Source organism: Bombina bombina, chromosome 5, assembly GCF_027579735.1.
Source record: "Bombina bombina isolate aBomBom1 chromosome 5, aBomBom1.pri, whole genome shotgun sequence".
Classification (NCBI taxonomy): Eukaryota; Metazoa; Chordata; class Amphibia; order Anura; family Bombinatoridae; genus Bombina; species Bombina bombina.
The window spans coordinates 243,248,088-243,273,797 of NC_069503.1; the positions used below are offsets into that span (position 1 = coordinate 243,248,088).

The 25,710-nt window shown below is 41.2% G+C and overlaps 1 protein-coding gene across 1 annotated transcript in view; it reads right to left on the minus strand.

Annotated features, from left to right (window-relative positions):
• PDSS1 (decaprenyl diphosphate synthase subunit 1) overlaps window positions 1-25,710 on the minus strand; it is a 93,373-nt gene that overhangs the window by 1,454 nt on the left and 66,209 nt on the right. The window lies entirely within an intron of this gene.

Below are 25,710 nucleotides of genomic sequence, written 5' to 3' on the forward strand. Positions count from 1 at the left end.
AAAACCTTGCTTTAAAGGGACGTTCCAGCCAAAATTTGAATTTACATGGATTCATTTCAGTTTTGAATAGAAGATTTTTTTTTTTTGTAATATACATGTATAAGCAAAAAATGCTTCTTGCATAAGCTATAACTGTTTTAAACGTGTATTTAAGTGTGCACCAGCATTTTAAACAAAGAAATTACTCGGGGAATCTAAGGTGCTTGTTCCATCTAGTAATGACTATTTGTTAATTGCTGACATGATCCAAGCCCCACTGGTGCTCTGAGCAGCTGCAGTATGTAAAATGCTGGTGTACTGAGAATATCTAGCAATGCTTCACAGGCATGGGCAGAGAAAAAAAAATAATCTTAAAACTGTGATAACTTTTGCTAGAAGCATTTTTGCCAATACCTTTATATTGTAAATATGTTTCTATTTAATTATGTAATTCATCTATGTGCATTTAATGACCTGAGCAGTCGCACAATATAATTGATCAATCTTTTTATTGAGAGATGAACACATTGTCATGGTCTAAACCTATTGCATAACTTGAGTACACTCATGCATAATGTTAAACTGTGCACAAAAGGAAGGAGGAGAAATACACCTGTACACTACCATTCACACCTTCATCCACCTGGAAGGAGGAGAAATAAGAAGATTTATACTTACCTGATAAATGTATTTCTTTTTTAAAACGATGAGTCCACGGATCATCTTATTTATTAATGGGATTTTCACCTCCTGGTCAGCAGGAGGCGGCAAAGAGCACCACAGCAAAGCTGTTAAATAGCTCCTCCCTTCCACTCCAGTAATTTGACCGAAGTTAAGCAAAGAAAGGAAAAACCAAGATGCAGAGGTGTCTGAAGTTTACAATAACCAACAGGGCGGGCCGTGGACTCATTGTGTCAAAAAAGAAATTTAGCAGATAAGCATAAATTTTCTTTTCTTTTTTTATGACACAATGAGTCCACGGATCATCTTAATTACTAATGGGATTTAATACCCAAGCTAGAGTACACAGATGATACGGGAGGGACAAGATAGGGAACCTAAAAGGAAGGCACCACTGCTTTCTCCCAAAAGCGGCCTCAGCCGATGCAAAAAAGTGTCAAATTCGTAGAATTTTTAAAAAGCGTGAAGAGAAGACCAAGTTGCAGCCTTGCAAATCTGTTCCACGGAAGCTTCATTTCTCCAACATAGGTGTGTCCGGTCCACGGCGTCATCCTTACTTGTGGGACATTCCCCTCCCCAACAGGAAATGGCAAAGAGCCCAGCAAAGCTGGTCACATGATCCCTCCTAGGCTCCGCCTACCCCAGTCATTCTCTTTGCCGTTGTACAGGCAACATCTCCACGGAGATGGCTTAGAGTTTTTTAGTGTTTAACTGTAGTTTTTATTATTCAATCAAGAGTTTGTTATTTTGAAATAGTGCTGGTATGTACTATTTACTCAGAAACAGAAAAGAGATGAAGATTTCTGTTTGTATGAGGAAAATGATTTTAGCAACCGTCACTAAAATCCATGGCTGTTCCACACAGGACTGTTGAGAGCAATTAACTTCAGTTGGGGGAACAGTGTGCAGTCTCTTGCTGCTTGAGGTATGACACATTCTAACAAGACGATGTAATGCTGGAAGCTGTCATTTTCCCTATGGGATCCGGTAAGCCATGTTTATTCAGCAAGTAAATAAGGGCTTCACAAGGGCTTATTAAGACTGTAGACTTTTTCTGGGCTAAATCGATTCATTATTAACACATATTTAGCCTTGAGGAATCATTTTATCTGGGTATTTTGATATAATAATATCGGCAGGCACTGTATTAGACACCTTATTCTTTAGGGGCTTTCCCAAAGCATAAGCAGAGCCTCATTTTCGCGCCGGTGTTGCGCACTTGTTTTTGAGAGGCATGGCATGCAGTCGCATGTGAGAGGAGCTCTGATACTTAGAAAAGACTTTCTGAAGGCGTCATTTGGTATCGTATTCCCCTTTGGGCTTGGTTGGGTCTCAGCAAAGCAGATACCAGGGACTGTAAAGGGGTTAAAGTTCAAAACGGCTCCGGTTCCGTTATTTTAAGGGTTAAAGCTTCCAAATTTGGTGTGCAATACTTTTAAGGCTTTAAGACACTGTGGTGAAAATTTGGTGAATTTTGAACAATTCCTTCATGTTTTTTCGCAATTGCAGTAATAAAGTGTGTTCAGTTTAAAATTTAAAGTGACAGTAACGGTTTTATTTTAAAACGTTTTTTGTACTTGGTTATCAAGTTTATGCCTGTTTAACATGTCTGAACTACCAGATAGACTGTGTTCTGAATGTGGGGAAGCCAGAATTCCTATTCATTTAAATAAATGTGATTTATGTGATAATGACAATGATGCCCAAGATGATTCCTCAAGTGAGGGGAGTAAGCATGGTACTGCATCATTCCCTCCTTCGTCTACACGAGTCTTGCCCACTCAGGAGGCCCCTAGTACATCTAGCGCGCCAATACTCCTTACTATGCAACAATTAACGGCTGTAATGGATAATTCTGTCAAAAACATTTTAGCCAAAATGAACACTTATCAGCGTAAGCGCGGCTGCTCTGTTTTAGATACTGAAGAGCATGACGACGCTGATAATAATATTTCCGAAGGGCCCCTAACCCAGTCTGATGGGGCCAGGGAGGTTTTGTCTGAGGGAGAAATTACTGATTCAGGGAACATTTCTCAACAGGCTGAACCTGATGTGATTGCATTTAAATTTAAGTTGGAACATCTCCGCATTCTGCTTAAGGAGGTATTATCCACTTTGGATGATTGTGACAAGTTGGTCATCCCAGAGAAACTATGTAAAATGGACAAGGGGCAGCGACTTGGTCTTCACTGCACACTTTTACCAAATTTTACAAGTTTGATACTTTTGCTTCTTCTGAGGCTATTTTTGGGAGAAAGGTTTTGCAAGCCGTGGTGCCTTCCATTTAGGTGACCTGATTTGCTCCCTCCCTTCATCCGTGTCCTAAAGCTTTGGTATTGGTTCCCACAAGTAAGGATGACGCCGTGGACCGGACACACCTATGTTGGAGAAAACAGAATTTATGTTTACCTGATAAATTACTTTCTCCAACGGTGTGTCCGGTCCACGGCCCGCCCTGGTTTTTTTAATCAGGTCTGATAATTTATTTTCTTTAACTACAGTCACCACGGTACCATATGGTTTCTCCTATGCAAATATTCCTCCTTAACGTCGGTCGAATGACTGGGGTAGGCGGAGCCTAGGAGGGATCATGTGACCAGCTTTGCTGGGCTCTTTGCCATTTCCTGTTGGGGAGGGGAATGTCCCACAAGTAAGGATGACGCCGTGGACCGGACACACCGTTGGAGAAAGTAATTTATCAGGTAAACATAAATTCTGTTTTTTTAAATGCCCATGAGGAAGCAACAGCCCTCGTGGAATGAGCCGTAACTTTCTCAGGAGGCAGCTGTCCAGCAGTCTCATAAGCAAAACGTATGATACTCTTCAGCCAAAAAGAAAGAAGTTGCCATAGCTTTCTGTCTTTTTCTTTGCGATTTTCTCAGGAAAACGTAGACGACCGACGAAAGTCCTTAGTCGATTGCAAGTAAAACTTTAAAGCACGGACTACGTCCAAATTGTGCATAAGTCGTTCTTTCTGAGAAGAAGGATTAGGACACAAAGAAAGAACAACAATCTGATTAATGTTCTGATCAGAAACAACCTTAGGAAGGAATCCTAATTTAGTACGTAAAAATACCTTACCTGAATGGAAAATAAGATGAGCAGAAGAAATAGCAACAAGAAATAAAACTTTCCAAGATAACAACTTAATATCTAAGGAATGCATAGGCTCAAACGGAGCCCCTTGAAGAACTTTGAGAACTAAATTAAGACTCCATGGAGGAGTAACTGGTTTGAATACAGGCCTGATCCTTACCAAGGCCTGACAAAATGATTGTACATCTGGGACATCAGCCAGACGTTTGTGTAACAAAATAGATAAGGGAACTTGTCGATAATCCCTTCTCCAAACCCTCTCGGAGAAAAGACAAAATTCTAGGAATCCTAACTCTACTCCATGAGTAGCCCTTGGATGCGCACCAATAGGGATATTTACGCTAATCTTATGGTAAATCTTTCTAGTTACAAACTTATGAGCCTGAATCATGGTGTCTATGACCGAGTCAGAAAAACCCCCGCTTGGATAAAATTAAGCGTTCAATCTCCAAGCAGTCCGCTTCAGAGAAGTTAGATTTGGGTGAAGAAAGGGCCCCTGAATTAGAAGGTCCTTCCTCAACGGAAGTCTCCAAGGTGGCAGAGATACCATCTCCACAAGATCTGCATACCAAATCCTGCGAGGCGAAGCCGGTGCAATGAGGATCACCAATGCCCTCTCCTGTTTAATTCGAGCAATGACCCGAGGAAGAAGAGCAAACGGAGGAAATAGGTATGCTAGACTGAAGGTTCAAGGGACAGCCAGAGCATCTATCAGCTCTGTCTGGGGGTCCCAGGACCTCTACCCGTATCTCGGGAGCTCGGCACTCTGTCGGGATGCCATGAGATCCAATTCCTGAGAAACAGGTTTGAAAACACTTCCACATGGAATTCCCACTCCCCCGGATGAAAAGTCTGCCTACCAGTTGTCCACCCCTTGGATGTGGATCGCTGCCAGACAGCAAGAGTGGACTTCTGCCCACTGAATTATTTTGGCTACCTCTGTCATCGCTAAGGAACTTCTCGTTCCTCCCTGATGATTTGATGTAAGCCACTGAAGTTATATTGTCCGACTGGAACCTGATAAACCGGACTGAGGCTAACTGGGGCTAGGCCAGAAGAGCTTTGAAGATCGCTCTCAGCTCCAGAATGTTTATAGGAAGAACAGAATCTGAGTCCAAACTTCCTGAGCTTTTAGGGAACCCCAGACTGCTCTCCACCCTAGAAGGCTGGCGTCTATTGTCACAATCACCGAAGATGGTTTGCGAAAGCAGGTTCCCTGGGAGAGGCGATTCAGAGACAACCACAATTGCAGAGAATCCCTTGTCTCCTGCTCCAGAAGTATTCAAGGAGACAAGTCCGCATAATCTCTGTTCCATTGCCAGAGCCTGCTTCACTGCAGAGGTCTGAGGTGGAACAGAGCAAACGGGATTATGTCCATTGCCAATACCATCAGCCCGATTACTCCCATGCACTGAGCTACTGGCGGCCGTGGAGTGGACTGAACGACTAGGCAAGTATCGATAATCTTTGATTTCCTGACTTCTGTCTGAAAAATCTGAATAGACAGGGAATCTATTATGGTCCCTAAGAAAGTTACCCTTGAATTAGGAACCAAGGAACTCTTTTCCAAATTTAACTTCCATCCGTGAGATAGCAGAAAAGATAACACCATGTTGGGGTTGGATCTTGCTTGTTGAAAGGATGGCGCCTGGACTATAGGGTGCTACTGCAATGCCCCATGACCGAAGCACTGCCAACAGCGATCCCAGAACCTTTGTGAAAACTCTGGGAGCTGTGGCCAGACCGAAAGGAAGAACCACAAACTGGAAATGTTTGTCCAGGAAGGCAAACCTTAGGAACTTGTGATGATCCCTGTGAATAGGAACATGTAGGTACGTGCCCTTTAAATCCACTGTTGTCATAAATTGACCCTCCTGGATCAAGGAAAGAATGGAACGAATAGTTCCCATCTTGAAGGACGGTACTCTGAGAAATTTGTTTAATTTAAACTCAAGGTCTAAATGTTCCCTCTTTTTTTGGAACCACGAATAGATAGGAATAAAATCCCTGACCCTATTCCAGTAATGGAACGGGAACAATCACTCCCAGGTTGGAGAGGTCTCTTACACAATGTAAGAAAGCCTCTCTCTTTGTCTGGTTTGCAGATAATCTTGAAAGCAGAAACCTGCCTCTGGGAGTAAAACTTTTGAATTCCAACTTGTATCCCTGGGACACAATTTCTAATGCCCAGGGATCCTGAACATCTCTAATCCAAGCTTGAGTGAAGAAGGAAAGTCTGCCCCCTACAAGATCTGGTTCCCGGATCGGGCGCATGACTTTCATGCTGTCTTTGACTCAATGGCAGGCTTCTTGGACTGTTTTCCCTTATTCCAAGACTGGCTGGGTTTCCATGCAGGTTTGGAGTGGAAGAGCTTCCCTTGAAATTACGAAAGGAACGAAAATTACTCTGTCGTCCTTTCTGCTTATTTCGAGGAAGAAGGTGACCCTTACCTCCCGTGATATCTGAGATAATTTCCGATAGGCCAGGTCCAAATAAGGTCTTTCCCTTGTAAGGAATAGCTAGAAGTTTGGACTTAGAGAAAATGTCCACAGACCAAGGCTATGCGAGCCAGAATAGAAAACCCCGAAATCTTATCTCCCAGTTTGATAACTTGAAGGGAAGCGTCCGTAATAAAGGAATTAGCTAACATAAGAGCCTTTATCCTATCCTGGATCTCATCAGAAGCTTGGTCAGGAACCAGAAACATGTCAGTTGAGGAAGGAACCTCAAAATAACTGTTCAGCTTACTGGACTTTTTAGGGACAACCACAACCGTGGAGTCACTGTCTTCTAAAGTAGCTAAAACCTCCTTAAGTAATAAATGGAGGTGCTCTAGTTTAAATCTAAGAAAAAAAACCTCAGTACCCGCGAGAGGAATTACACTTACAGAATCTGAAATCTCGCCTTCAGATGCTACTATGGCATCCTCAGGTTTCTGAGAGGTCTCTGAAACCGCAACAATTGCATCAGAGACCTCGCTTACTGACTGTCTTATCTTCCTTTTACGCTTCCCCTGCAACAAAGGAAAGGCAGATAGCGCATCAGCAATTGTAGAAGACATGAGAGATGCGATGCCTCTTAAAGTAACTCCAGCGGGAGCAGGGCACTGTTTGTGAGGGCAGTAAAACTTGGAGCGCTTGAGGAGAAAGTTGCGGCATATATTGTACTTAATCAGATTCCTGGACAACATACGCCTTAGAAGAAGTTGGCTCAGAATTTTATTTTTCCTTATAACTTAAAGTCCTCTCAATGCATGAGGGACAGAAAGGTACTGGTGGCTCCACAATAGCATTAAAACACAAAAAGCAAGGAACATTTTGCAAAGTCCCTTGATCCATACTGGTTCACACTTGGTAAATTTTTGAATAAAAACCTGAAATTTTAATCCCAAAAAAATGTTACTGTCACTTTAAATTCAAACCGCAACTATTTTTCTGTGGTCTGTGTAAAGTAGAAATAACACTGTCTGCTTATTTACCCTACTAAATAAACTTGCAGCTACCTCCACACCTAAGCTATGCTGCTGAGGCGCCTACCTTACTGGCCAAGAGCTGAATGTATTCCCAGCACGCAGTATACAATCCGGAATACCTCCAGAAAACAAATTCAGCAGTTTGGTCCTAGGAAAGCATGTCTAGCACGGAACATGTGCTCCTAGACCGGCATAGGCTAACTGTCCTCACTTGTCTTCCCGGACTGAAGCGCATAGAATTGACGCGCAGAGAAGACAAATCCGCCCATCGTGGGCGTACCCAAGTAAAGCTTTCTTCCCGGGAAAAAGTTAACCCCTTAACCACCGTAGCCAACATAGCAGTGTTCTAACCAGCTTCAGTCCCTGCTATAAGATTCTGTCTGCAGTCCTCTCCAGCCTAGGAGAGTTTATAAATGTAATAAAGTGCCCCAATTTAACTTGAGCCCCTTTATATGGAGTATAAGGTCAATCTAATGTGCTTACTCTGTTCTGAGTTGTCTCTGCTCCATGAAAATAAAAGTAGCACTTACCTCATATTACTGTCTGATAGTAAGGCAGTTCACAGGTTTGAGAGGTCCTCCTCACATCGACCTGCAGAGAAATCAAAGACTGAGTCATATTTCCTCAGACTATAGGAAATTAGGACAGCATTAAATATGGGAGGCGCAGTGAGAATTATGTCCCACAAGTTCCCATTACTCTAAAGCCACCAATGCTCTACTGAAGAGACTGATATGGACTACGGCTACACCCTAGGACAAAGCAGTACAATCTTGCACTACTTTAAAAATAATAAACTCTTGATTGAAGAATCTAATCTCACTTTACCACTTCCTATCACTAACGTAGGCAAAGAGAATGACTGGAGTGGGAGGGAAGGGAGGAGTTATTTAACAGCTTTGCTGTGGTGCTCTTTGCCGCCTCCTGCTGACGAGGAGGTGAATAACCCATTAGTAATTAAGATGATCCGTGGACTCATCGTGTCATAAAGAAATACCTGTACACTACCATTCACACCTTCACCTGCTTGGAAGGAGAAATACACCTGTGCACTACCACTCTCACCACCTGCTTGGAAGGAGGAGAAATACACCTGTTCACACCTTCACCCGCCTGGAAGGAGAAACACCTTTACACTACCACTCTCACCACCTGCTTGGAAGGAGGAGAAACACACCTGTACACTACCATTCACACCTTCACCCGCCTGGAAGGAGAAATACACCTGTGCACTACCATTCACACCTTCACCCGCCTGGAAGGAGAAATACACCTGTGCACTACCATTCACACCTTCACCCGCCTGGAAGGAGAAACACCTGTACACTACCACTCTCACCACCTGCTTGGAAGGAGGAGAAATACACCTGTACACTACCATTCACACCTTTATTTGCCTAGAAAGAGAAATACACCTGTACACTACCACTCACACCTTCACCTGCTTGGAAGGAAGAGAAATACACCTGTACACTACCACTCTCACCACCTGCTTGGAAGGAGGAGAAATACACCTGTACACTACCATTCACACCTTTACTTGCCTAGGAGGAGGAGAAATACACTTGTACACTACCATTCACCCGCCTGGAAGGAGAAATACACCTGTACACTACCACTCACACCTTCACCCACCTGGAAGGAGGAGAAATACACCTTACACTACTATTCACACCACCCGCCTGGAAGGAGAAACACCTGTACACTACCACTCTCACCACCTGCTTGGAAGGAGGAGAAATACACATGTACACTACCATTCTCACCTTTACTTGCCTAGGAGGATAAATACACCTGTACACTACCACTCACACCACCTGCTTGGAAGGAAGAGAAATACACCTGTGCACTACCATTCACACCGTCACCCGTCTGGAAGGAGAAATGCACCTGTACACTACCACTTACACCTTTACTTGCCTAGGAGGAGGAGAAATACACCTGTACACTACCATTCTCACAACCTGCTTGGAAGGAAGAGAAATACACTTGTACACTACCACTCACACCTTCACTCGCCTGGAAGGAGGAGAAATACACCTTACACTACCATTCACACCTTCACCCACCTGGAAGGAGGACAAATACACCTTACACTACCATTCACACCTTCACCGACCTGGAAGGAGGAGAAAAAAACCCAACTTACACTACCATTCACACCTTCACCCGCCTGGAAGGAGAAACACCTATACACTACCACTCTCACCCCCTGCTTGGAAGGAGGAGAAATACACCTGTACATGACCACTCACACCACCTGCTTGGAAGGAGGAGAAATACACCTGTAAACTACCACTCACACCTTCACTCGCCTAGGAGGAGGAGAAATACACCTATACACTACCAGTCACACCTTCACTCGCCTGGAAGGAGGAGAAATACACCTGTACCCTACCATTCACACCTTCACTCGCCTGGAAGGAGGAGAAATACACCTGTACACTACAACTCACACCACCTGCTTGGAAGGAGAAATACACCTGTACACTACCACTCACACCTTTACCTGCTTGGAGGGAGGAGGAGAAATACAACTGTACACTACCATTCACACCTTCACCTGCTTGGAAGGAGGAGAAATACAACTGTACACTACCACTCTTACCGCCTTTTATTTTGATGACATTTTCTACAGGTGAGTAATGTTTTATTAAGTGTGAGTATGCACAGTAGGCTATGACTACGGCTGTTAGTCGAAATGCGTAAGTCATTCTGTATGCTGTTTGTAATGGATTGCTATACCTTGATTTTAATGGACTGAGGCTTTTCTGTGTGGACGCTATAACCGGTAACCTTGTATTCAGCTGGTGTGAGAGAGGAAGGAAGTTTCCTATGCAGAAGACTGGATACCAATGCTGAGAATCGGACAAGCAGATATAAAGCCCAACGTGACTACGGAGGTCTCTCAACAAGAGAAAAAGTACTTCTATTTACTTCTTTACATTGATTGGTATGAGAGACACTACCAGGGACGTATCTAATTACAGAGACTACTGTCCGGTTTCATATTTTCTCTAAGTCAGGAGTTTCCTCTTACCCTTTCCTTTTTGAAACTTTTGTTCTTATAGTATAAGCTGGTTATACCAGAGGGATTCCCTGATAAGTCTCTGCTGCCTTAGAGAAAAAAATGGTTGCTGTGTAACCTCTATATTGTACTGAGATCAGCTACAGCACGTAACACTAATCCTCACGACTATTAACTCATTTTTTTGGATGATAAAGGAGCATTATCACTTAGTATACTTTTTGAAAATATGGAAAATCTGTTACTGAAAGAGTCCAAAATACATTGGGATATATGGACACTAAATTTGATCCCAAGGGGACTGAGTGTTTACAAGTTCACAACATTTGATGTTGACACAAATGACAAAGAGTTCGTTAGTACTTGGAATGATGTCCTATCACAGTGCTCTTCATCTCATGTTATTACTAATTCAATATAAGAGCAAATTATTAGATCAGATTAGAAAAGAGACAATTTACAGATAAAATTGAATAAAAGAAGTACAAGTCCTGAATTTGGGAGATTTGACAGTATATTACAAGATTCAGTGGCAATAGGGAAATCACAAATAATGGAAAATAAACACAAGTTTATTAGGGATAAATATGATTATTCCTCTAATGCAGTATATATCTGGAATAAAAAACAAAGAAGTGCTTTTAGACAGAATCAACCTAGATTTGGCAGGAGAAGGGGCAATTGAAAACATAAGGGAAGTAAACCTAAAACGGTCAAATTTTCAGGCAGTGACACAGACTGCTCCTCAGATGATAATCAGATAATGAACAGGGGAAAACAACACAAGCAGGCATTCTAAAGAACACTACTCCAAATCAATCTACACTTTATACACATGCCCCCAGAGAGTCTATAGCGAATGTGAGGGAAGAACATTCCAAATATAAACTCCCCCACTACTAATCAAACACTCTCCATTTAACCATATGTTTTAATAGATCAGAGCAAGAAAATATAGATCTGTTTTTTTCCCATAGGCCAGGATATACCAGGGGGAGAGGGGTCCAAAGATACAAATATAAGTGCAAGTACCAGCCAAGAAAGGTACCAATTACGGGGAGTTCGACCCCAAACCAGGTACAAATAGAGACTGTCATTAACTTGTCCTCCATTTCCCTAACCCCAGAACAAATTAACATCTTGAGTTTAGGTCTTAGTTTCACTCCTACTAACAACTTTAATGTATTTGAAATAAATAAAGATTAGTAAGGAACATAACTTTAAATACGTTTTTTTCCTCAGATAATTTGACTACGTTAGATATGAGGGATCCTATAGCCTGCACTAACTAACTCTGCTCATAACAGAATCCAGTAAGTTTGATGAAATGTGATATAATTTCATTGCAGCAACTTCAAATTGAGTCTGAAATGGAGACTGGTACTGTGAGCAAAGGTACCACATTTAAGGGAAAATCTAGTTTCTACCCTATCCAAAACAGAGGAAATATCATGAAAAAGTCCCACATTGGGATCAATCTTATCCCCTACACAACAGAAAGACCTGATAGAGTTAAAAGAAAACACCAAACATTGTAAACATAATCTAAGTATTTCTGAACACAATGCTCTAAGAGCATTACAAGATAACCCAAATCTGGTCATAAGGAGGGCAGATAAAGGGGGCATGGTAGTTATATTAGATAGAGAGCAATATGTCCTAGAAGCGAAACGTAAACTAAACAATAGTCATGACTATGCTATTCTAGTGGGAGACCCCACTGCTATCTTTCAACGATAAAGTAAACAATTTTTGGATGATGGTTTGGAACAAGGGATCTTTGACACTGATACAGTGGATTGTCTGTGTGTTTAACATCTCAAAGTTCCCTTGTTCCATCATTTCCCCAAAATGCATAAGTCCATTCAGAATGTTCAAGGGTGCTCCATTGTTAGTGGAGTGGATTCACTTCTAAGTAATTTATCTCAATGGTTGGACTCTATACTACAGCCGTTGGTTTTTGTCACTTCCATTCCATTTGAAAGACAATAAGCATGTTTTTAAAGTTATTCAGGATCTATAATGGAAAATAGGGTCAAAATGGCTTACAGTGGAGGCAGTATCTCTCTATTCTTGTATCCCTCATGATAGGGGAATAGAGGTTCTTTCTTTCTGCAATATTTTACCAATTACACTGAATACTTTCATTTGTTTGTGATTAGAATTGTATGTTTTCTGTTGACACACATTTTTTTTGTTAAATTTAAGGGGGTGTTCTATCTCCAAAGATGTGGAACTGACATGGGAGCTAAATTTGTCCCATGATTTGCGAATTTATATCTTGGCTGGTGGGAGTTCTTCCACATATTTGGAGATAGAAATCCATTTAGACAATACATCACTACTTACAAGCAGTATATAGATGACCTTTTCATATGATCAGGACCAGAAGAACAGATTCAGCATTTTGTAGATTGGCTTAATAAAATGATCTTGGTCTTCGTTTTACTTCAGAACACAATGTGGGACAGATTAACTTCATTGATCTCATGCTTGTGGGCCAGAAAAATGGGAAAAATCAGATCCACAGTATTTTGAAAACCAATATCAGGCAATTCTATATTGCATTGAGACAGTTGTCATCCAAAAATGTACCCTATGCCTTAGCTTAAGGGGAATTCACCGTCTGAAACAAAACTGCTCAGAACAACAAGATTATCATAAACAGGCAGTTGATCTAGAACATAGATTGAGGGAAAGAAAATATCCCCAGAAAACCATTAAAAGGGTCAAATTTGAAGTTCAATACAAGTCTAGGGAATAATGACCATAGAGGGATTACATTTGTAACGGACATAGTGCCCAATATCCAGAGGTATGCAATATTATACACAAACATTTCACTATTTTGGCAGCAGATGATAAATTAGTTGATTTAGTCAAAGAAGGCCTCCTCAGGTGCTCATATAAGAAAAGTCCCACATTGGGATCAATCTTATCCCCTTACACAACTGAAAGCAAAAAACACAAACAAAAGTTCATGGTTGAAGCATCAAAGATGTAAACTCTGTGAGTATGTTAAAGTAACTAAGACATTTATGTCTTATAACACTAATCAAATTTACAACATAGGGTCTTGTCTAAACTGCACATCCAACTATGTGGTATACCTAATAGACTGCACCCAGTGTAAAGTCCAATACGTCCGGCTCACAACCCGTGATGTCAATACGAGGATCAGAGAAAAAGTTTCCTCATTTAAGATAAACGGATCATCCACCCCTCTGGTTCAGCATTTTGGTGGCAAGCACAAAGGCAATTTAAATTCATTTTCCTGCTATAGAGAAAGCCCAAAAACCCAACAGGTTTGAACTCACGATATATCATGAACCATTGGGAATAATTGATTTAATATTGTTGAAATAAGCTAACATTAGGTCTCAATGAGACTGCCTCAATGTATATTTTGTTTACTACATCTATTGTTCACTGTATATTTTCTCACTGTATACCGTGTTCCATATACACATGCGGTTTTTCTTCATGTATATCTGCATAGAACAATAAGCATACTGTTCTACTTTCACTCCAAAGTCTATCCCTATTTCATCTAACCCATCCATTATCTTTTACACATGAAACCTCTGAACGCCCATGAAAATTAGCTATACTTTATTAGAAGAGTCTTCCAGATCAGAAAGCTCATAAACTACCTCTAAATTATCTGAAAATCTCATATTAAGAAAATTAGGGGTATAGGATGTTTCAGTTTCATCAGGTATATGCTAATGATGAGCCATATCAGTCAAAAGATCCTCTAAATGTTTATTTAATTGAGGTTTTTTAACCCAATTGTAAGCATTATACTGTGGGTGTAAGGATTATTTTTCAAATTCACTCAGGTATATTTTTTGTACTTCTCACACAAAAAATAATAATGAAGATTCCAATGTAAATTATAATCAGCGAATAGTATGTTCCTTCAAGCATAAAATGTAATGAATACACAGGGTATGTATTTTGAAGTATACTAGGTAATGAACAGAAAGTGTTGGTTTCTACCTGTCTCTTTACGTTTCTCCTCTTTTCATAATATTGGGTATATAGGATTGTGTTTTTATGGTCACTGATCATAATAGAGTATCCTACATTGTAGGTCTTTCACAAATATGGGCAGTAATATTTTTTATCCAATAGGAGAATAAGATAACCTTTTTAAACTTAGTTGTGAGTATGCACAGTAGGCTAGGACTATGGCTGTTAGCCGAAACCTGTAAGCCGTTCTGTGCTGTGCCGTATTTGTATGCTGTTTGAAATGGAATGCTATACCTAGATTTTAACATGGAAAAATAAAAGTTTACATTTTATCATGCAAGACGCTTCCACCCTTTGATTAAATTGCACTTTACAGCATCATCGGCTGCAAAAACAGAATTTATGTTTACCTGATAAATTTCTTTCTCCAACGGTGTGTCCGGTCCACGGCGTCATCCTTACTTGTGGGATATTCTCTTCCCAACAGGAAATGGCAAAGAGCCCAGCAAAGCTGGTCACATGATCCCTCCTAGGCTCCGCCTACCCCAGTCATTCGACCGACGTTAAGGAGGAATATTTGCATAGGAGAAACCATATGGTACCGTGGTGACTGTAGTTAAAGAAAATAAAATATCAGACCTGATTAAAAAAACCAGGGCGGGCCGTGGACCGGACACACCGTTGGAGAAAGAAATTTATCAGGTAAACATAAATTCTGTTTTCTCCAACATCGGTGTGTCCGGTCCACGGCGTCATCCTTACTTGTGGGAACCAATACCAAAGCTTTAGGACACGGATGAAGGGAGGGAGCAAATCAGGTCACCTAAATGGAAGGCACCACGGCTTGCAAAACCTTTCTCCCAAAAATAGCTTCAGAAGAAGCAAAAGTATCAAACTTGTAAAATTTGGTAAAAGTGTGCAGTGAAGACCAAGTCGCTGCCCTACATATCTGATCAACAGAAGCCTCGTTCTTGAAGGCCCATGTGGAAGCCACAGCCCTAGTGGAATGAGCTGTGATTCTTTCGGGAGGCTGCCGTCCGGCAGTCTCGTAAGCCAATCTGATGATGCTTTTAATCCAAAAAGAGAGAGAGGTAGAAGTTGCTTTTTGACCTCTCCTTTTACCTGAATAAACAACAAACAAGGAAGATGTTTGTCTAAAATCCTTTGTAGCATCTAAATAGAATTTTAGAGCGCGAACAACATCCAAATTGTGCAACAAACGTTCCTTCTTTGAAACTGGTTTTGGACACAGAGAAGGTACGATAATCTCCTGGTTAATGTTTTTGTTAGAAACAACTTTTGGAAGAAAACCAGGTTTAGTACGTAAAACCACCTTATCTGCATGGAACACCAGATAAGGAGGAGAACACTGCAGAGCAGATAATTCTGAGACTCTTCTAGCAGAAGAAATCGCAACTAAAAACAAAACTTTCCAAGATAATAACTTAATATCAACGGAATGTAAGGGTTCAAACGGAACCCCCTGAAGAACTGAAAGAACTAAATTGAGACTCCAAGGAGGAGTCAAAGGTTTGTAAACAGGCTTGATTCTAACCAGAGCCTGAACAAAGGCTTGAACATCTGGCACAGCTGCCAGCTTTTTGTGAAGTAATACCGACAAGGCAGAAATCTGTCCCTTCAGGGAACTTGCAGATAATCCTTTTTCCAATCCTTCTTGAAGGAAGGATAGAATCCTAGGAATCTTAACCTTGTCCCAAGGGAATCCTTTAGATTCACACCAACAGATATATTTTTTCCAAATTTTGTGGTAAATCTTTCTAGTCACAGGCTTTCTGGCCTGAACAAGAGTATCGATAACAGAATCTGAGAATCCTCGCTTCGATAAAATCAAGCGTTCAATCTCCAAGCAGTCAGCTGGAGTGAAACCAGATTCGGATGTTCGAACGGACCCTGAACAAGAAGGTCTCGTCTCAAAGGTAGCTTCCAAGGTGGAGCCGATGACATATTCACCAGATCTGCATACCAAGTCCTGCGTGGCCACGCAGGAGCTATCAAGATCACCGACGCCCTCTCCTGCTTGATCCTGGCTATCAGCCTGGGGATGAGAGGAAATGGCGGGAACACATAAGCTAGTTTGAAGGTCCAAGGTGCTACTAGTGCATCCACTAGAGCCGCCTTGGGATCCCTGGATCTGGCCCCGTAGCAAGGAACTTTGAAGTTCTGACGAGAGGCCATCAGATCCATGTCTGGAATGCCCCACAGGTGAGTGACTTGGGCAAAGATTTCCGGATGGAGTTCCCACTCCCCCGGATGCAATGTCTGCCGACTCAGAAAATCCGCTTCCCAATTTTCCACTCCTGGGATGTGGATAGCAGACAGGTGGCAGGAGTGAGACTCCGCCCAAAGAATAATTTTGGTTACTTCTTCCATCGCTAGGGAACTCCTTGTTCCCCCCTGATGGTTGATGTACGCAACAGTCGTCATGTTGTCTGATTGAAACCGTATGAACCTGGTCCTCGCAAGCTGGGGCCAGGCCTGGAGAGCATTGAATATCGCTCTCAGTTCCAGAATATTTATCGGTAGAAGAGATTCTTCCCGAGACCAAAGACCCTGAGCTTTCAGGGATCCCCAGACCGCGCCCCAGCCTATCAGACTGGCGTCGGTCGTGACAATGACCCACTCTGGTCTGTGGAACATCATCCCTTGAGACAGATTGTCCAGGGACAGCCACCAACGGAGTGAGTCTCTGGTCCTCTGATTTACTTGTATCTTCGGAGACAAGTCTGTATAGTCCCCATTCCACTGACTGAGCATGCACAGTTGTAATGGTCTTAGATGAATGCGCGCAAAAGGAACTATGTCCATCGCCGCCACCATCAACCCGATCACTTCCATGCACTGAGCTATGGAAGGAAGAGGAACGGAATGAAGTATCCGACAAGAGTCCAGAAGCTTTGTTTTTCTGGCCTCTGTTAGAAAGATCCTCATTTCTAAGGAGTCTATAATTGTTCCCAAGAAGGGAACCCTTGTTGACGGGGATAGAGAACTCTTTTCCACGTTCACTTTCCAGCCGTGAGATCTGAGAAAGGCCAGGACAATGTCCGTGTGAGCCTTTGCTTGAGGAAGGGACGACGCTTGAATCAGAATGTCGTCCAGGTAAGGTACTACTGCAATGCCCCTTGGTCTTAGCACCGCTAGAAGGGACCCTAGTACCTTTGTGAAAATCCTTGGAGCAGTGGCTAATCCGAAAGGAAGCGCCACGAACTGGTAATGTTTGTCCAGGAATGCAAACCTTAGGAACCGATGATGTTCCTTGTGGATAGGAATATGTAGATACGCATCCTTTAAATCCACCGTGGTCATGAATTGACCTTCCTGGATGGAAGGAAGGATAGTTCGAATGGTTTCCATCTTGAACGATGGGACCTTGAGAAATTTGTTTAAGATCTTGAGATCTAGGATTGGTCTGAACGTTCCCTCTTTTTTGGGAACTATGAACAGATTGGAGTAGAACCCCATCCCTTGTTCTCTTAATGGAACAGGATGAATCACTCCCATTTTTAACAGGTCTTCTACACAATGTAAGAACGCCTGTCTTTTTATGTGGTCTGAAGACAACTGCGACCTGTGGAACCTCCCCCTTGGGGGAAGTCCCTTGAATTCCAGAAGATAACCCTGGGAGACTATTTCTAGCGCCCAAGGATCCAGAACATCTCTTGCCCAAGCCTGAGCGAAGAGAGAGAGTCTGCCCCCCACCAGATCCGGTCCCGGATCGGGGGCCAATATTTCATGCTGTCTTGGTAGCAGTGGCAGGTTTCTTGGCCTGCTTTCCCTTGTTCCAGCCTTGCATTGGTCTCCAAGCTGGCTTGGCCTGAGAAGTATTACCCTCTTGCTTAGAGGACGTAGCACCTTGGGCTGGTCCGTTTTTACGAAAGGGACGAAAATTAGGTCTATTTTTTGCCTTGAAAGGCCGATCCTGAGGAAGGGCGTGGCCCTTACCCCCAATGATATCAGAGATAATCTCTTTCAAGTCAGGACCAAACAACGTTTTCCCCTTGAAAGGAATGTTTAGTAGCTTGTTCTTGGAAGACGCATCAGCCGACCAAGATTTCAACCAAAGCGCTCTGCGCGCCACAATAGCAAACCCAGAGTTCTTAGCCGCTAACTTAGCCAATTGCAAAGAGGCGTCTAGAGTGAAAGAATTAGCCAATTTGAGAGCATTGATTCTGTCCATAATCTCCTCATAAGGAGGAGAGTCACTATCGAGCACCTTAAGCAGTTCATCAAACCAGAAATATGCGGCAGTAGTGACAGGGACAATGCATGAAATGGGTTGTAGAAGGTAACCCTGCTGAACAAACATCTTTTTAAGCAAACCTTCTAATTTTTTATCCATAGGATCTTTGAAAGCACAACTATCCTCTATGGGAATAGTGGTGCGTTTGTTTAAAGTAGAAACCGCTCCCTCGACCTTGGGGACTGACTGCCATAAGTCCTTTCTGGGGTCGACCATAGGAAACAATTTTTTAAATATGGGGGGAGGGACGAAAGGAATACCGGGCCTTTCCCATTCTTTATTAACAATGTCCGCCACCCGCTTGGGTATAGGAAAAGCTTCTGGGAGCCCCGGCACCTCTAGGAACTTATCCATTTTACATAGTTTCTCTGGGATGACTAAATTTTCACAATCATCCAGAGTGGATAATACCTCCTTAAGCAAAATGCGGAGATGTTCCAATTTAAATTTAAATGTAATCACATCAGATTCAGCCTGCTGAGAAATGTTCCCTAAATCAGTAATTTCTCCCTCAGACAAAACCTCCCTGGCCCCCTCAGATTGGGTTAGGGGCCCTTCAGAGATATTAATATCAGCGTCGTCATGCTCTTCAGTAACTAAAACAGAGCAGCCACGCTTACGCTGACAAGGGTTCATTTTGGCTAAAATGTTTTTGACAGAATTATCCATTACAGCCGTTAATTGTTGCATAGTAAGGAGTATTGGCGCGCTAGATGTACTAGGGGCCTCCTGAGTGGGCAAGACTCGTGTAGACGAAGGAGGGAATGATGCAGTACCATGCTTACTCCCCTCACTTGAGGAATCATCTTGGGCATCATTGTCATTATCACATAAATCACATTTATTTAAATGAATAGGAATTCTGGCTTCCCCACATTCAGAACACAGTCTATCTGGTAGTTCAGACATGTTAAACAGGCATAAACTTGATCAGAAAGTACAAAAAACGTTTTAAAATAAAACCGTTACTGTCACTTTAAATTTTAAACTGAACACACTTTATTACTGCAATTGCGAAAAAACATGAAGGAATTGTTCAAAATTCACCAAATTTTCACCACAGCGTCTTAAAGCCTTGAAAATATTGCACACCAATTTTGGAAGCTTTAACCCTTAAAATAACGGAACCGGAGCCGTTTTAAGCTTTAAACCCCTTTACAGTCCCTGGTATCTGCTTTGCTGAGACCCAACCAAACCCAAAGGGGAATACGATACCAAATGACGCCTTCAGAAGTCTTTTATAAGTATCAGAGCTCCTCTCACATGCGACTGCATGCCATGCCTCTCAAAAACAAGTGCGCAACACCGGCGCGAAAATGAGACTCTGCCTATGCTTTGGGAAAGCCCCTAAAGAATAAGGTGTCTAAAACAGTGCCTGCCGATATTATTATATCAAAATACCCAGATAAAATGATTCCTCAAGGCTAAATATGTGTTAATAATCAATCGATTTAGCCCAGAAAAAGTCTACAGTTTAAATAAGCCCTTGTGAAGCCCTTATTTACAATCGTAATAAACATGGCTTACCGGATCCCATAGGGAAAATGACAGCTTCCAGCATTACATCGTCTTGTTAGAATGTGTCATACCTCAAGCAGCAAGGGACTGCAAACTGTTCCCCCAACTGAAGTTAATTGCTCTCAACAGTCCTGTGTGGAACAGCCATGGATTTTAGTTACGGTTGCTAAAATCATTTTCCTCATACAAACAGAATTCTTCATCTCTTTTCTGTTTCTGAGTAAATAGTACGTACCAGCACTATTTAAAAATAACAAACTCTTGATTGAATAATGAAAAACTACAGTTAAACACTAAAAAACTCTAAGCCATCTCCGTGGAGATGTTGCCTGTACAACGGCAAAGAGAATGACTGGGGTAGGCGGAGCCTAGGAGGGATCATGTGACCAGCTTTGCTGGGCTCTTTGCCATTTCCTGTTGGGGAAGAGAATATCCCACAAGTAAGGATGACGCCGTGGACCGGACACACCTATGTTGGAGAAAATCTACCAAGGCAGCAGGAGCAGGTGCTACTTCCCGATTGGACGGAGACCAGTTACGCAAGTCGGACGTTACTCTGTGTATCTAGATATATCCACTTTTTTCTCCTAAATTAGATCTACTCTGCTGCCGCAATTATGGCAGATAGGAATGTTTTCGGTTATAGGAAAGATTTATATAAAGACATAAATACCCTTTTCTCTAGAGAAATAGTTATTACCAAAGAAAATGTAGAATCCTTCTACGATCTTATAAAGGAACTAGAAAATAAACTCCTTTTGGAAATGAAGCATAGAACGGAATATATATTCCTAGACAAATATTTGGAAGTGCAAAGAGTTCCTAGGGGGTCTAAGGATTAAAAAAATAATGTGCCTTTAACATTGAGGACCCTGATTTTAAGATCAAATGGAGTAATATCCTAGAGGAGGCCTCATTTAATTTAAGGAGATTAAAGAATATAGGAATTCAATTTTTAAGAAACTTGAATTAGAAAAAAAGAATTAGAAGATAAACTACAGGCGTTTACTAAATTAGAAGAGTTTAAAAAGAAAGAAAAAGATAAAAAAAAAATTAAAGGGACAGTCTAGGCAAAAATAAACTTTTATGATTTTCAGATAGAGCATGTTATTTTAAACAATTTTCCAATTTACTTTTATCACCAATTTTGCTTTGTTCTCTTGGTATTCTTAGTTGAAAGCTTAACCTGGGAGGTTCAAATGCTAATTTCTTAGACCTTGAAGACCACCTCTTTTTAGAATGCCTTTTAACAGTTTTTCCCCAATAGAGGGTGTAAGTTCACGTATTTCATATAGATAACACTGTGCTCGTGCACGTGAAGAAATCTGGGAGCAGGCACTGATTGGTTAAACTGCAAGTCTGTCAAAAGAACTGAAATAAGGGGGCAGTCTGCAGAGGCTTAGATACAAGGTAATCACAGAGGTAAAAAGTGTATTAATATAACAGTATTGGTTGTGCAAAACTGGGGAATGGGCAATAAAGGGATTATCTATCTTTAAAAACAATAAAAATTCTGGTGTAGACTGTCCCTTTAATGGATTCCACAAAGGAGGAACTACTCAAAGTGAAAAGAAGTAAATTTAATAGGGATAAGGAAAATTATTTATTGCATATACAGAACCCAGAGGATAATAAGTGTCTCTCACATAGATGGAGAAGTATGAGACAAGAAACATCTGATAATACCCAAGCTAGACAGCCACAAAGAACCAGGTATAATAATACTTCTACAGAAATGAGATATGAGAATAATGGCACCAATAGAAACTATGGTATGAACCAAGGAAACTATAGAGATTATACTAATACATATTCTAACAGTAACTATAGAGATTATACCAATACACACATTGATAATAGAGAATATAATAATGCTTATAATAGTAGAGATCATACTAATACATGGCGATATGGCCCTCAGAAAAATTCTGTACCTTATAACCAAAACAGACAAAATTTCTATAATAAAAGATATGAAAGAAATTTCAATGACGATAAAACATGGAGGTCAAACACAAATTAAAATAGTTATTCCCATAATAGGAACAGATCTGCAGATATGAATACTAATATAAGAATACCCACTGAAAAAAATTTTGAACCATTAAGACACACACATGAGGATAGTTATAATTCTCCTCAACCAAACACTTCTAGATTGTCCGAAAACAATAAAAGAACTGGCAAGAATACAGTAAACCATCATTTTTTTAGGGGCCGGACAAAAAACCCTATTAGAAAATCCTTTACCACAAAGAAATATAGGCCTAAGTAAAAGAAGAGCATCAGAAAAAGAGGAAATATTTGAATTAACCAAAACTCATGAAGATATCCTAAGTAAAGGACTCACTTTCGCCCCCACTAGTAAATTTACCTATATAGATGCACATAAATTTATAAAAAAAAACGCTGTTAAAAGGTGGCTTTCTAAAACAGAAACCGAAAAAAGAGCAGACTCCACCCTGGTAGACCAAAAAGGCTACCTACATTCTAATTTGAGAAAGAAATCGACATTCTACCCAAAACACGACAAGGGACATGCAATTGAAACATTCGAAAAGGCTGATAACTAGAGATATAGAAAACATTAGAGATGAGAAAATTAGTAGTGTAAAAAATAATCTGACTGAAAAGCAACTTAAAACTATTAGAGAATTTGAGAATAATGAAAGGATAGTGGTGAAGCCAGCTAATAAAGCGGGGGGTGGGGGAGGGGGGGTATAGTCATTCTAAATTCCTAAGACTATAATATAATTTGTGAAGATATCTTGGGAGACAGTGTAACCTATAATAAGATAACAAGAAATCCAACTGCAAAATTTAACTCACAATTAAAAAAGAGATTTTAGGGAAAGCAAATGAAGGTATAATAAATAAAAAAGAAATGGACTACCTACATATAAAAACACCAAATATTCCTCTATTATATTGTCTCCCTAAGATACATAAATCCTTGGTCTCACCACCAGGGAGGCCAATAGTATCAGGGATAAACTCCATCACCTCAAACATCTCAGAATATATTGATGGATATTTGCAAAAATATGTCAAGAATCTACCCTCTTTTCTAAAGGATTCTACAGAAATGCTAAAGTTATTGGAGAGCGTAAAATGGGAAGATAACTATCATTTTGCCACATGCGATGTATCCTCATTATACACTTGTATCTCACATAAAGATTATCTAGAAGCAGTACAACACTTTCTAGATAAAGATGAAACTATAAAAATTGAAGTAAAGTAATTTATAATAGAGAGTATTAACTTTATATTAACCCACATCTATTTTAATTATAACAATGAATTTAATATACAAAAATGTGGAACTGCAATGGGAACCAGATTTGCCCCAAGCTATGTGAATCTCTTCATGGGACTATGGGATAAAGAATTTTTAGATTCAAGCATACTTGCGGCAAATCTGGTCCTATATAGACGCTATATTGATGATATATTTTTAATTTGGAAGGGAACCCACCAGGACTTTGATCAATTCATTTTAGAAATGAATACTAATAACAAAAACTTAAAGTTCACTAGTGAAATTAGTAATGAAAAAATAGGTTTCCTAGACCTTGAAATAACATAATTTATGCTTACCTGATAAATTTATTTCTCTTGTAGTGTGTTCAGTCCACGGGTCATCCATTACTTATGGGATATATTCTCCTTCCCAACAGGAAGTTGCAAGAGGATCACCCAAGCAGAGCTGCTATATAGCTCCTCCCCTCACATGTCATATCCAGTCATTCGACCGAAACAAGACGAGAAAGGAGAAACTATAAGGTGCAGTGGTGACTGGAGTTATAATTTTAAAATTTAGAACCTGCCTTAAAAAGACAGGGCGGGCCGTGGACTGAACACACTACAAGAGAAATAAATTTATCAGGTAAGCATAAATTATGTTTTCTCTTGTTAAGTGTGTTCAGTCCACGGGTCATCCATTACTTATGGGATACCCATACCAAAGCTAAGTACACGGATGATGGGAGGGACAAGGCAGGAACATTAAACAGAAGGAACCACTGCCTGTAGAACCTCTCTCCCAAAACCAGCCTCCGAAGAAGCGAAAGTGTCAAATTTGTAAAATTTGGAAAAAGTATGAAGTGAAGACCAAGTTGCAGCCTTGCAAATCTGTTCAACAGAGGCCTCATTCTTAAAGGCCCAGGTGGAAGCCACAGCTCTAGTGGAATGAGCTGTAATTCTTTCAGGAGGCTGCTGTCCAGCAGTCTCATAGGCTAAACGTATTATGCTACGAAGCCAAAAAGAGAGAGAGGTAGCCGAAGCCTTTTGACCTCTCCTCTGTCCAGAGTAAACGACAAACAGAGAAGAAGTTTGTCTAAAATCTTTAGTTGCCTGTAAGTAGAACTTCAGAGCACGGACCACGTCTAGATTATGCAAAAGACGTTCCTTCTTTGAAGAAGGATTAGGACATAATGATGGAACAACAATCTCTTGATTGATATTCCTGTTAGAAACAACCTTAGGCAAAAACCCAGGTTTAGTACGCAGTACTACCTTGTCTGAATGAAAAATCAGATAAGGAGAATCACAATGTAAGGCAGATAACTCAGAGACTCTTCGAGCCGAGGAAATAGCCATCAAAAACAAAACCTTCCAAGATAAAAGCTTAATATCAATGGAATGAAGGGGTTCAAACGGAACACCCTGAAGAACTTTAAGAACCAAGTTTAAGCTCCACGGAGGAGCAACAGCTTTAAACACAGGCTTAATTCTAGCCAAAGCCTGACAAAAGGCCTGGACGTCTGGATTCTCTGCCAGACGTTTGTGTAAAAGAATAGACAGAGCTGAAATCTGTCCCTTTAGCGAACTAGCAGATAAACCCTTTTCTAAACCCTCTTGTAGAAAAGCCAATATCCTAGGAATCCTAACCTTACTCCATGAGTAACTCTTGGATTCGCACCAATATAAATATTTACGCCATATCTTATGGTAAATTTTTCTGGTCACAGGTTTCCGAGCCTGTATTAATGTATCAATAACCGAATCCAAAAACACACGCTTTGATAGAATCAAGCGTTCAATTTCCAGGCAGTCAGCCTCAGAGAAATTAGGTTTGGATGGTTGAAAGGACCCTGAAGTAGGAGGTCCTGCCTCAGAGGAAGAGACCATGGTGGACAGGACGACATGTTCACCAGGTCTGCATACCAGGTCCTGCGTGGCCACGCAGGCGCTATCAGAATTACCGATGCCCTCTCCTGTTTGATCCTGGCAATCAGTCGAGGTAGCAACGGAAATGGTGGAAACACATAAGCTATGTTGAAAACCCAAGGGGCTGCTAATGCATCTACCAGCACCGCTCCCGGGTCCCTGGACCTGGATCAGTAACAAGGAAGCTTCGCGTTCTGGCGAGATGCCATGAGATCCAGATCCGGTTCGCCCAAACGACGAATCAGTTGAGCAAATACCTCTGGGTGAAGTTCCCACTCTCCCGGATAAAAATTCTGGCGACTTAGGAAATCCGCCTCCCAGTTCTCTACGCCTGGGATGTAAATCGCTGACAGGTGGCAAGAGTGAGACTCTGCCCAGCGAATTATCTTCGAGACTTCCAACATCGCTAGGGAACTCCTGGTTCCCCCTTGATGATTGATGTAAGCCACAGTCGTGATATTGTCCGACTGAAATCTGATGAACCTCAGTCTTGCTAACTGAGGCCAAGCTAGAAGAGCATTGAATATTGC